This window comes from Carlito syrichta, unplaced genomic scaffold, assembly GCF_000164805.1.
Source record: "Carlito syrichta isolate Samal-C Ts95f unplaced genomic scaffold, Tarsius_syrichta-2.0.1 Scaffold308266, whole genome shotgun sequence".
Taxonomy (NCBI): domain Eukaryota; kingdom Metazoa; phylum Chordata; class Mammalia; order Primates; family Tarsiidae; genus Carlito; species Carlito syrichta.
The window spans coordinates 206,773-219,900 of NW_007252362.1; the positions used below are offsets into that span (position 1 = coordinate 206,773).

General features: G+C 39.5%; 1 pseudogene; it reads left to right on the forward strand.

The window, feature by feature from the left end:
• The first annotated feature begins 3,769 nt into the window (after positions 1-3,769).
• On the forward strand, positions 3,770-4,940 carry LOC103267810 (annotated as a pseudogene).
• The last annotated feature ends 8,188 nt before the right edge of the window (positions 4,941-13,128 follow it).

Sequence of the window (13,128 nt, forward strand, 5' to 3'; positions counted from 1 at the left end):
ATGCCAACCAAGACATCTGGGGTGTGACCTCTGTATTCCCTATTGGCATCAAGTTTGGCACAAGGCTCCATGAAGTCTGAACTTTCCTTAGTCCTGACAGGCTCTGGATTTTGTTGGTCTTCTGAGTTCTCATTCACCTCACTCTTCTGCCAACAAAATAATAGGTTATGGTTACAAAAAACCTGGGTAAGAACCCAGGATATTTTGGGGGCTGTCACTTTTTGTTGGCATGGAACCCTGACCAACTGTTCTTTGTGGAGTCTGGTTTGGATGTTTGGTGTTAGAACTGGAGGTCTGGGCAATATGTGCTTCAGGAGTTGGAAAAACTGGAGTAACTCTAATCTTTACTTTTGGAGTGATTTTTCATTAAGGACAAGTTTCAAACATGGCACTTGGGTCAGGAGTCAGAACCCAAAAAGTCAGAAGTTGAGCAGACCTTGGGACAAAGTGAGTATGCAAAGTTGAGAGCAGAGGATGAAATCTAACCATACAAAAGTTACAAATTTTGGCTAAAGAAGTTGGCCTATATAATATTTTGAAAAAAATAAATAAGCAGTTCATATTTAACCATAGGCTATCTGGCATTCAAATTAAGATTTTCATCTCCTCATGAAGTACCTTGTAGGATGTCAGCCCAGGCAAGGGAAGACTGTCCTCTCTGGAACTTCCTCTTCAACCACTTAACTCATTCTAGAAGAAAATAATTGTTCTAGGTATGCATTTTTTGGTAGTCATTTTCCATTTCTTTTTCATTTTCCTAAGTGGAGTACAAGAAACACATACTATCCTTTCCTCTTGTTTTCTTCCTGAGGCATGTTTATTATTTAAGTCAAGCACTGGTACTTGAGAAACAGAGTTCCATCTGACATTTCTGATGTTGCCTCTACCCATGTTATGAATTTTTGCTCACTAAATCCTTCCCTCAAGTCACATGCTTGGCTTGTTCTTGGGGGAGAAATAACATTTGAAAGCCCATGTTTGGTTTTAGTGTCACTATTTTAAGAAACTGAAACAGGTTTTCAAATAATCATTTAAAAAAAGATTTCCTTTTTAACTTTCACTTTCATGAAAGTTGTCATACTTTCTTGTATCCATTAAGAACATTTTTTTTCCTATTCATTTATCAAAGTGAATATTTATTGAGTGGCTTATGGGGACAGGCATTGAGTCACCATCAAAACAAATATATTCTCTAGGACATTATAATATAAGGGGGATTAAAACATTAAATATTAGACAATAATTCACAACAATGATGATGTACTTACCGTTTGTTAAGGGTTAGGATGAAAAACTACAGGGGAATATCCCCTATAGAAAGTGACTTGAAGACTTCATGACTTGAAGATGGGTTGTACTTAGTCTGCTGTCTTAGTCTGTTGAGGCTACTATAACAAAATACTTTAGACTGGGTAGTTTATAAGTAATAGAAATGTATTGCTCATAGTTCTGGAAGCCGGGAAGTGCAAGGTGAAAACATTGGCAGATTCAGTGTCTGGCAGGGGCCTGTTTCTCATAGATGACACCTTCCATATATCCTTACATTGTGGAAGGGACGGAGAGGCTCCCTCAAACCTCCTTTATAAAAGCACCAATGCCATTCTTGAGGGTCAAGCCCTAATGACCTAGTTACCTCCCAAAGACCCCACCTCTTAACATCATCATTTTGGGGCTAGGTTTCAACATATGAATTTTGGAGGGCACGAAAACATTCGGAAATAATGTTCAGGAAGTGCAAGGACTCAGAGAAGGGAGTAGCCCCCTCCTACAGAGAGGCTTCCCAAGGGAAACAGGCCAAGCTGGGATGGGAGGGAAAATATTTTACTTAGATGTAACTCTACTGGTTAGGAAACTATTAGACAGAACTGGATTTCCCATGCCAAACCAAAGGACTTATTTGATTATTTCCAGAGTCCTCAGAAAATCTATAGGACCTGCTTGAGATTTCATTCAGGAATGGAGAAAAACTAAGACCAGTCTTTTGGACTAGGTCCACAGGTTCATGGGAGAAGAAATAAAATTGCTTAATGTTTTTACCCTATCATGTCTTGCTCATTCATTAAGAGTTGGGAAGGATTTTTTTTGTGTTAAATATTTGCATTTAGAAGTCATTACCTGGTTACCATGTGGAGAATGAATTAGAAGAGAGCACGAATGTATTCAGGAAGACCCTTAGAAGTGGTCGATAATCTTGGTGAAAGTTGATGGAAGTGTGGAGAAGAGTAATAGCAAGAGAGTTGAAAAGAAGTACTGGCCCTTAATAAATAAATATAAATACATATAAAAATGGCTGATGAATTCAGTAATACTCTTTCACATTTGTACTCATTAGATCAGCATTTATGCATATTTGAAAAACAGTCAAATACTTTGTAGTAGTTTGGGTCCCGTGAGCTGCAGCTGCCAAGATGGGATTAAACACAAGGATTTTATGAGGGGTAATACCAGAGGGATGGAAGTAGGGAGAGGGCAACCTGGGTGAGCTATGGCATCCCAGTGCAAGTCTGACCCGGAGTGAAGGAGAGGGAGAAACTGGGTGGCAGCATCCTAGCATGCAGGTAGGCATCAAGGGGTCCTTGAACCAAAGATGGCCCACAAAAAAGGTCCTGTCTTCCAGGAATGAGTCTGCCCCAGTATCCCCACCAGGGTCAGTGGGAGGCACCTCCCTGCTCCACACATGAATGGATTCTGAAAAGCAGCAGCTGGGGCCCTTGGTGTATCACACTCCTTGAAGCAGGAGGTCTTGCATTCTCAAGGCCACTACACACTTAAATATGTGCATATTATTTATTCACACTACAGCCAGACCCTGAGGATTTCCTGTAGTAACTCTGAGGGCTCTCATAACTTGCAAGAACTCAGAGACTTCCAAAGAGTTGGGAGATACTGAAACAGAGGGGGCATATCTCATTGTCTCGCACACCTGTCTCTTCCTCTCTTCCTGTTGTGTGTTTGCCTCACATTTCTACATATTCTTTTATCCTATAAAAGTTCTCACTTCCAGCATATCAAATTCACAAAGAATTTCTCTTTGTATGAAAAAGAGGCTGTTTCCCCAATTTTCCATTCTCTGGCATTCTTTCTCATCCTTCCCCCTCCCCCTTTCTGCCTTGCCAATTTCTAGCCTGTGTAATTCCCAGTGATGGCCTCCTCCCCTAACCCCCAGATTGCACGCCCCCTCTCTCTCTCTGGCTGCAGAATTGCTGGATAAAGTTAAACCGTTCCACTAAATATTGAAGCTTCATAACTTCTGCTGGCCTTCCTGGGACTCTTTAACTATGTCTTGCAGATAATTTACCGGCATGTACCTCACTGGCAGCCCTACATTTTCTATTCTATCCCTAAATCTCTAAGTAATCTTTAATTCTTCTATCTCAGAGGATGGCATCACTTTCTACTGTCCTAACCTTGAAAAAAGAGGTTACTTATCTTCTTGGGAATCTCAGCTTCCTCATACTTAAAATAGGCAAATAATAGTTCAAGGGCTATGATGAGGATCAAATGGGCTGTGTGTACACAATTATCATAGCAGCTTGTGTACAGCATTTAGTAAATGTCAATTATTATATCTATTAACAAATTATATGATTGCATCCTTATCCTCTTCCAGTCAAATTTCAATATGCCAAGCATTCCTTAACAGGTTGTTGGGTTGAATTGGCTTATTTTGAGGATGAAGAAACAAACTCTTTTTGTCAAAGTGGTTAGTTTGGTGTGCAAGAAGGAGCCTTAAAATATTATTTCAGGCACTGTAGCAGTGCCTTTTGTGATGGTGGAGTGGCTGCCAGTGGGTGTGTGGAGGGAGACAGTGTGGTGGCCACTGTGCCCCTCACGACCCGCCTCCTTGAGCAGCACCTTAGCTAAGATCATGGAGATGGAAGCCGAGATGACTCGGACGCAAAAGAACAAGGCCACAGCACACCACTTAGGGTGACTTAAGGCTCACCTTGCTAAGCGTCATTGAGAACTCATTACTTCAAAAGGTGGTGGTGGTGGTGGGCCAGGAGGTTTTGACGTGGTTAAGACACGTGATGCTTGAATTGGGTTGTTGGTTTTCCATCTGTTGGGAAGTCAAAATTGCTCAGTAACCTGGCAGGGGTATATTCTGAGGTGGCAGCCTATGAATTCACTTCTCTGACCACTGTGCCTGGTGTCATCATATACAAAGGGGCAAACAGTCAGCTCCTGGATCTCCCAGGTATCACTGAAGGTGCCAAGGATGGGAAAGGTAGAGGCCGTCAAGTCATTGCAGTGGCCTGAACTTGTAACTTGTTCCTGATTGTCCTGGATGTCCTGAAACCGTCGGGATATAAGAAGATAATTGAAAATGAGCTGGAAGCCTCTGTCATTCACTTGAACAGAAAACCCCCAACATTGGCTTTAAGAAGAAGGATAAGGGAGGCATCAATCTTATAGCCACTTGCCCTCAGAGTGAGCTGGATGCCGAAACGGTGAAGAGCATTTTGGCTGAATACAAAATTCGTAATGCCGATGTGACTCTGCATAGTGATGCCACAGCTGATGACGTTATTGACGTGGTGGACAGAAACAGAGTTTATATCCCCTGTATTTACATGTTAAATAAAATTGACCAAATCTGCATTGAGGAATTGGGAATCATATACAAGGTACCTCACTATGTACCTGTCTCTGTGCATCACCGTTGCAATTTTGATGACCCGTTGGAAAAGATCTGGGACTATCTGAAGCTGTGAGAATTTGCACCAAACCCAAAGACTGGTAGCCAGATTGCTCATCCCCAGTGGTGCTGCCTTACTCTAGGACCACCTAGAGGATTTCTGCATGAAGATTCACAAAAATCTTATCAAAGATTTTAAATATACTCTGGTCTGGGTCTCTCTGTGAAACACAGTCCTCAGAAATTTGTTAAAGACCATACACTGGAGGATGCGAATGTCATTCAGATTGTAAAAAAGTGAAACCTTCTCCTTTCCCTACCTGCTGGGACAACCCCAGCAACTTTCCCATGACCAGATACCCTACCTCTACTCTTTCTGGCTTTGGCAGCCACTGGAGCAGTATTAGGGGAGGGAGAGAGAGACACTCAAACTGTTACTTCACTATCTTACTTTGGTGTCACCTTCTATGTCAAACTGCATAAAAGACCTGAAGGCTGAAAAAAAAAATGTTTTCTCATTCCAGTATGTCTCTAAGGCTGAGATAATTAATAAAATCATACCCAAACTCAAAAAGAAATCATCTCAATTCCAAAGACTTTTTTTTTCTTTCCAGAGGTTATTGCTAGAATGTGATGTTCCTGGTCTTTACATTTATGTGGGATATATAGTAGGAAAGTCTAGTCACATATTTAGAAGTCAGTTCTTCCCTCTGTGCTTGCATATTGCTTGCTTGGGTTTGTAACAAGTAAACTTCCCTTTTCAGTGTTGAAAATTACAACAGAGTACCACTTTAGCTTTTCTGGTACTGCCCTATTCCTACCTTAAAAATTAGGTTTTTGTCTTATATTTTCAGGATGCCCCATTATAACAAGACTTTTCTTATTTAGTAGAATGCTTCTCTACTTCTCTCAGGCAAGTTTTTCCTATACTTAGAGATTTCTCATTGTCATAAGGAAAGGACAACAAACACATACACCAGAAGAAAAGATATGATTTACTCTCCTTCTCAGACTGCTGCCGGGGTTGGAATTTGCACTTTGTATTTGGGCCCACACATTTAGTTTCACTCTAGGTGTTGACTCTGAGTCAGAAATGACATGTATTTCTATTTATTGACACCTTTATTCCATCAATTGTATTAGTTTTCTAGGGCTGCCACGACAAAGTACCACAGACAGGGTGACTTAAACAATGGGAGTTTATCTCATAGTTTTGAAGGTTAGAAGACTGAGATCAAGGTGTTGCAGGCTTGATGTCTTTTAAGACTTTTCTCATGAGCTTGTATATGTCTGTCTTCTCCATCTCTCTTCACATGATTTTCCCTCTGTGAGATATCTGTGTCCTAACCTCATCTCCTTTTGAGGACACCAGTCATATTGGATTAGGGCCTACTCTAATGACCTCATTTTTTCAAGTCTCTATCCTCAGAGGCCCTACCTCTGAGATATTAGGAGTCAGACTTTGACATGTGAATATTGGGGACACAATTCAGCCCATTATTGGGAAAAATCAGAGAAAATGTACTTCTGTTAAAAATGAATAGTTGTTACTTATCAGATGGGGCTTCCAGGCAAGCAAATGTGTTTGAATGGAGAATCATTCTGAACAATGTGTTACGATAAAAGTTTAATGAGACACTTCAATAAAAACCTATAAAGGTTTGTTTGAATGCAGCAGGACAGTAAAAATAGCAATTTGGGTGTCAAAAGGGGAACAGCACTACTTGGGATAGGAAAATAAGTTAAACAAATGTCTTGTTTGCTGATATAAACATCCTTTCTCTGCCATTTCAATTCTTAGAAAATGAAATAATGAACTATTTGTGCTGAATAGATAATATCCTCTAAATTTCAATCAGGGAAAGACTTGTGCAGAAATACAGATATTGACAGATGGTGAGGGGAAGCTCTCTTCTGCAAGTAATGGCCTCAGAAATTGAAGAAAGATTCCAGCTTAGATTCAAATCTCATATCCCTTCAGCTGGGGAATAGTCTTTTTTTTTTTTTTTGATGACTTAAAAGGAACCAACATTAGCAAAACATCTGAATATGAAGTTCAATGTCTGTATCTTCTAGGAAAGTTATTTTGGTATCTCTTTCCCTGACTGGGTTACCACCATCTTTGTACCTCTCACTTTGGCAACCACACAGTCTTTCTCAAGATTGTTATTAAAAAAAAAAAAAAAAGAAAAGAAAAAACCTCCAAACTTTAGGCCAACACTCTCTTTGATGTAAGATTATATACAAGCAAAATTTTTTAGGAAATTAGTTGTAACTCCTTCAACACACATTTACCAGGAGATTTGCACTACAATTAAACTTGTTCTAGACGATCTCGGTCATATTATCCTTTACAAACCTAAAAAGTCACTCTACCGCTCACCAAAAATATAAAGGTTTATTGATTCTTATGGTAGGCAGGTAGGATTTGCATATTTTGTACTTGTATTTTAGATAAGTGTGCAGCATTCCCAGAAGATAACGATCACATATTTAAACCAAAGAACATGCGATGCTACCGTAAAAATTATTTCTTTGTTCAAAACTATGTTTTGTTACTACATCTAGAGCAGTAATAACAGAAGTTTCTGTGACAATGAAAATGTTCTATAAAATCTGTGCTGTCCAATACCCAATATAAAAATTCAGAGAAGTGAGCCAACCTTGAAAGACCCACTCATTCATTCATCAAACATTTGCTGAGAGTCTAGTTTGGCCTAGGTTAATGTGGATAAGCCCTGAGAATATGATGGAGAAAAAAAATTTACAGCCCTTACCCTCAAGGAACATGTGACCAGATAACCAGAACACTGACCACGGAATTGTAGGTTCCTGGGCAGTGGTTAGAGGGTATTGAGGAAGGGCACAGAGAGACACCTAACCTAGTTGGATAAGAAAGAACCAGGGCTCAACAGTTGGAGCATGCTTTGCACTTCAGTTAATTTTTCATAGCAAATATAGCCTCATCCTCATTTTACGAATGAAGCAACTTAGTTCCAAAAGGTTCTGTGATTTACCCAAGTTCGCGTGAAATCTACCTAGCCAGATTACTTTTGTTGCAAAAATCATATGCTTTCTACTGCTGTCCAAAAGCACCACTCAATATTTCTTCAAAAATGCTTTTCAGAATTGCCTGTTTTCTGCCTGTTGTTATAAAGGAAGGCTCTTCAAGTAAGATAAGAACAGTAAGACAACAACTACTGCATTCTATATTAAATTAAGTCTACGAATGACTTGTTACTTAATGGTATATGTAAAGGCATATTATGTATAGTTGATTAAATTTTATGTGTGTGGTTATTCTACTGAAAATAGTGATATTATGAACTTGATTAGAAAGCAGTACTTCAACTTACATAATTTCTACTCACAGAATACTTTCTGGAAAGTTAAAGGTACCAAGTTTGTCTGTATATCCTTAGGAGAATCCTTTCTCTGATATTACATCTTAGTTTCTGATCATAGTCTCTAAATCAATTGCCTTTTACAATTTTTCCATCTGTTGTCTTTACCTCCTTCTATATTTAAGGAAACTATATACTGGTATGACTTATCTATCAGGTATCTCACTAAACGAGAATGCATACTTTGTCAAGATTTTTTTTAATAAATTAGGGAAATTTTCAATTTATCAAGACACTTGCCATAAAAGCATCATTTCTCAACATGCTGGGCATGTGTACTATCCATTATAATATATCACCAAATATTATGTGAATAAACTGAAACCTTTCCAAATATCCATAATTGTGGATTGACCAGAGTCTAGTCCAGAATAGAAAATACCCTTTTAAATATTTGCTAAATAAAAACTGTTCATCTTCATTTCACTTCTCCTTTCCTCTTTCTTTTTTTCTTTTTGTAAAAGTCATGCCTGTGACCCGATAGTTTCTTACATGTATAAAATAATCTGTTTTCTCTCATGTAGTGCTTAGGTAAATTCTTAATATTCAGGACATAATATTATGTGGGGTACAATTCAGGGTTAGGTATACAAATGTTCATTATGCAGGTACCCTTGCTGATGAGGTGTGCCCCTCCGTCTGCTGGCAGTGTCGCTCAACTGCTGCCAATCCCACCCCCCGCCCCTGGCAGTGTCCCACTACTACCAATGCCTTTCTTATAGTATTATAGTTGTTTAAGGTCCACTTATGAGTGAGAACATATGGTATTCTGTTCTTCGTTTCTGTGATAGATCACTGAATATGATAGATTCTAAATATACACAAGTTGCTGGGAAAGTCCATATGTTTGTCCTTCTTTATGGCTGCATAATATTCTATTGTGTATATGTGCCAAATTTTTTTAATGCAGTCCAGCTTCAATGGACAGCATAGTTGGTTCTATATTTTTCTCTATTGTGAATAGAGCTGCAACAAACATGCATGTGCAGGCATCTTTTTGGTAGAATGATTTGAGTTCCTCCGGGTATATTCCCAATAGGGGGATTCCTGGGTCACATGGAAAGTCAATTTCTAGTTCTTTCAGAAATCGCCACACTGTCTTCCAAAGAAGTTGCACTAGCTTGCATTCCCACCAGCAGTGTGGAAGTGTTACTTTTTCTCCACATCCTCAGTAGCGTGGAGAACCAAATGAAAAGCACAATCCCATTCACAATAACCACAAAAAAGATGAAATACCTCAGCATCTTCCTAGTCAAAGAAGCGAAAGACCTTTACAATGAGAACTACAAAATACTGCCCAAAGAAATCCAAGAAGACACAAACAAATGGAAAAATATTCCATGCTCATGGATAGGAAGAATCAACATTGTTAAGATATCCATCCTACCAAAGGCAAGCTACAGATTCAACACAATACCCATTAAGTTACCAAGATCATTCTTCTCAGACCTGGAAATGACAATACAGAAATTCATATGGAAACAAACATAAATGACTACGAATAGCCAAAACAAAGCAGGACATAAAATTTTTTTTTTTTTAATTAATCAGTATTTTTATTATAGTTTTGTGGGGTACAGTTAAGGATTAGGTGTACAATTACGTTTCATTCAGACACCCTGTTGATAAGAGGTGTTTTCCCAGCCCCAGACAGATATTTGCTACTGTTAATCCCCTCCCCCTCCCCCCCATAGTTTCCCAGAGGACATAAAATTTAAGGACAAATTTACCTTCATTTCATCTAACTGCTTTCACTTTACACTTGCTCTACAGGGAAGTAAGTGAATTTATGGGACTCAATTCTTGAATTTTGCAAATTTATATGATGAAATAATTTATCAAAACAAATATTCTCTTCAATGAGTTCATAGAAACATAGAGACACTAAGCAAAAATCTAAAGTTTGTTTTTGTTGTTGTTTTTGAGTCAGAGTCTCACTCTGTCACCCAGACTGGAGTGCAGTGGCACACTCATGGCCACCGCAGCCTCGACCTGCTGGACTCAGGCGATCCTTCTGCCTCAGTCTTCCAAGTAGCTGGAACTATAGGTGAGAGCCACCATGCCCAGCTAATTTTTTGATTTATTATACAGACAAGGTCTCACCATGTTGCCCAGGCTGGTCTTGCCTCAGTCTCCCAAAGTGCTGGAATTATAGGCGTGAGCCACTGCATGTGGCAAGACTCTAAAGTTAATTAGAAAACTCAGATAGTGAAAACAGTCTCTGAATGGCAGAAATCGAGTTTTTCTAATACGGGAAGGTGGTAAGAAAGAGACGGAAAATGAACAAACATTTTTACTTTTGGAACCTATAATGTCAGAAAAGAAAAAAGCAAACTAAATGTGTGACAATTTCATCATCTGTGGGTCCACAAACTCAGTGTGATGGTTATGTAAGAATGCTAGCTACAGTTATGATGCTCCCTTTTGTTTCATTCTGTTGGGTTCAACCAGAAGGTTCTCACTTGGGATTGGTCATATAGTTGCAGTGAAGAAATGGCACCTGAAGACTTCACTGGGTTGGATACTCAAGAGGGATCTCTCCCATTGCTGACACGTGGCAGGAGCTTAGGTGGGACTTTTAATCAGAGCACTACATATCCTTCTGTATTAACTTGGGCTTCACTCAACATGGTGACTGTATTTACAAAAAAAAAAAAAAAGCATTTTGTAAGAGTCCCAGGTGGAAGCTGCAAGGCCTCTTATGACCTATTCTTGAAAATGCATCCTATGGGGCAACCCCCTTGGGTCCTCTCGCACTCTGGGAGCTTTTCTGTCTTCTCAATAAATCCAACTTTCGAAAGAAAGAATGAGAGAGAGAGAGAAAGAAAGAAAGAAAGAAAGAAAGAAAGAAAGAAAGAAAGAAAGAAAGAAAGAAAGAAAGAAAGATAAGAAAATGCATCCTATCACTTCCATCACCTTCCAGTAGTGAAGTAAATCATTCATCAAACATGGTGTCTACATTTACCAAAAAAGGAGCTTCATAAGAGACCCAGGTGAAAGCTGCAAGGCCTAAGAATGCTTTATCCTCTGTGGGCCTGGTGGGTGTTTACTCTTGCCTCTTTTTCTGTGTGCACTTTTGTGGAGTCTTCAGTCTTTCCTACTGTGTCCCTGTGACTACAATTCTTATTTCTGGGATGTCCTCTCCTCGCTGACTCACTCTTGGTATCTCATTGTCCTTCTAGCCTGTCCTTCTAGTAGAAGTAAAAATAGTGCTTTCTGGCCTAGTTTGATTAAATAACACACAGTTAATTTCACTTCTCCCCAATCCCTACCTCTGGTCCCATGGTGGAATGGTTTAACTGAAGGAACATTCTTTCCCTTGGGAGAGCGTGTAGCTGACTGGGCATCCAGGAAGCATTAATATTTTATTCTGGGCCACAGATTAACCCAACAGAGTCTCACATTTCCTAACTCTCTAAGAGGAAGAAGAGTGAATTCTAAAAGAAGAGACTCAGAGAATTATCCAAAAAGATATAAATGGTGGGTTAGCTCTATTGACCCTGCTGTGTGAACTTTTACATATTTCTCCTCTTTGCTTCCCTAGTTCCTATACTACAAAGCTAAATCTTCATTAATCTCTATCTTCAGACACTGGGTTCATCTCTCATTGTTTTATTTCTTCTTGAGGTTCAGGCAGCTGACTAGGCTCCAATTATTATAGACTCAACTACTTTGTTTAATGAAAGTAATTTAGTAAGTCAGAAAAGTGAAATTTTAAAACAAAGACAACTAATTTTTATTCATAGAATATGCAATCCATCAAAAAGGTAAAACAGTAATCAACATTTAGATACTTACCAACATCATAAAAATATATACCATTAAGAAAGGACTCAAAATAGGAAAAATAAGAAAAAGATACCAACAGAGTCGGAGATATTCCTGTCAGAGGTTGACATTCAAATGATAAAATAATCATCCTGTAAGGGATTTTGAAAATTCAATTGACTTCATGGCCATAAAAATAGAATTTAGATGCCACACTCTTTGATGCCTCTCTGCTTCAAGTCATGCTGTTCCCTTAGTCTAGAAAGTTCTTTTCTACTTTCTCTGTCTTACAAAGTCCTTCTTCAAGTGTTGGTTTCTCAGTGATGCCTTCTCTCCTACAGGGTTAAGCACAGCATCTTACATATGCCTTCGCTCTAGACTTATATCACTGTGCCTTCTAGTATCTTTGGTTATTTCTGTGTCTGGTTTCTGATAGGTTAAAAGGGCAGCAGTCATATTTCCATCTTTGTAGCCCCAATATTTAGCACATTGCCTGGTGGCTATGAGTTCTCAGAGAATATTTGTTGAGACAAAGGGTAGTATGGCAACAAGGGAACAGCCCACTTGATCAGTATAAAGTAGGAATAGCAGTAAGAAGATTCTTTCTCATCTGGTAAAGCTCATCAAGGGAGGTGAGGTCTATTTTGGAAAAGCCATGCCTGCTCAATGGCTGTCCATTGAGCCAATAGCAGGCCCAGCTACTAAGGGATGATTTAAATCCTTTTCAAAATAGCAGAATTACCTGAAGAGCTCTATCATTTCCTATAGAAGGAAACGGAATCAGAGAAAAAGCAAAGGCAAAAGCAATCAAGTGGAGAATGTAATGGGCTTAAGATATTTAAGGTCTGGGTTGTCAAGGAAAAGAAATACAGGCCCAACAACAAGGCAAGGTGCTGTCCCCTTCCTGAATAAAACACAACATCCAGGCAAGCCACTCAGGCATGGAGGAACAGCCTCTGCCGCACAGGCCTATGTGGCTTGAGGTGTGCCTGTCCACACTTACTTCCCAGGAGCTGTGCTTTCTAGTTGGACTTGGCCACACTGCTGCCCCCGAGGAAATGGAGCTAAGAGACCTGGTGCAGCATGTGTTAGGCTCATCCTTCCCTTACACCAGAACATCTTGGAATGTGAGTGGGGAATGGCTTCCTGAAGACTTTCTAGTCTCAATTAGTACCTTGCTTTTGGAAGAATTTCTGAGGGGCAACTTGTCGCCTCAAGTAGAAGGGATGATACTTTTCTCCTTAAAATACTCCATGTCAGCCGGGCCCGGTGGCTCAGCCTGTAATCCCACGCTTTGGGAGGTTGAAGTGAGTGGAT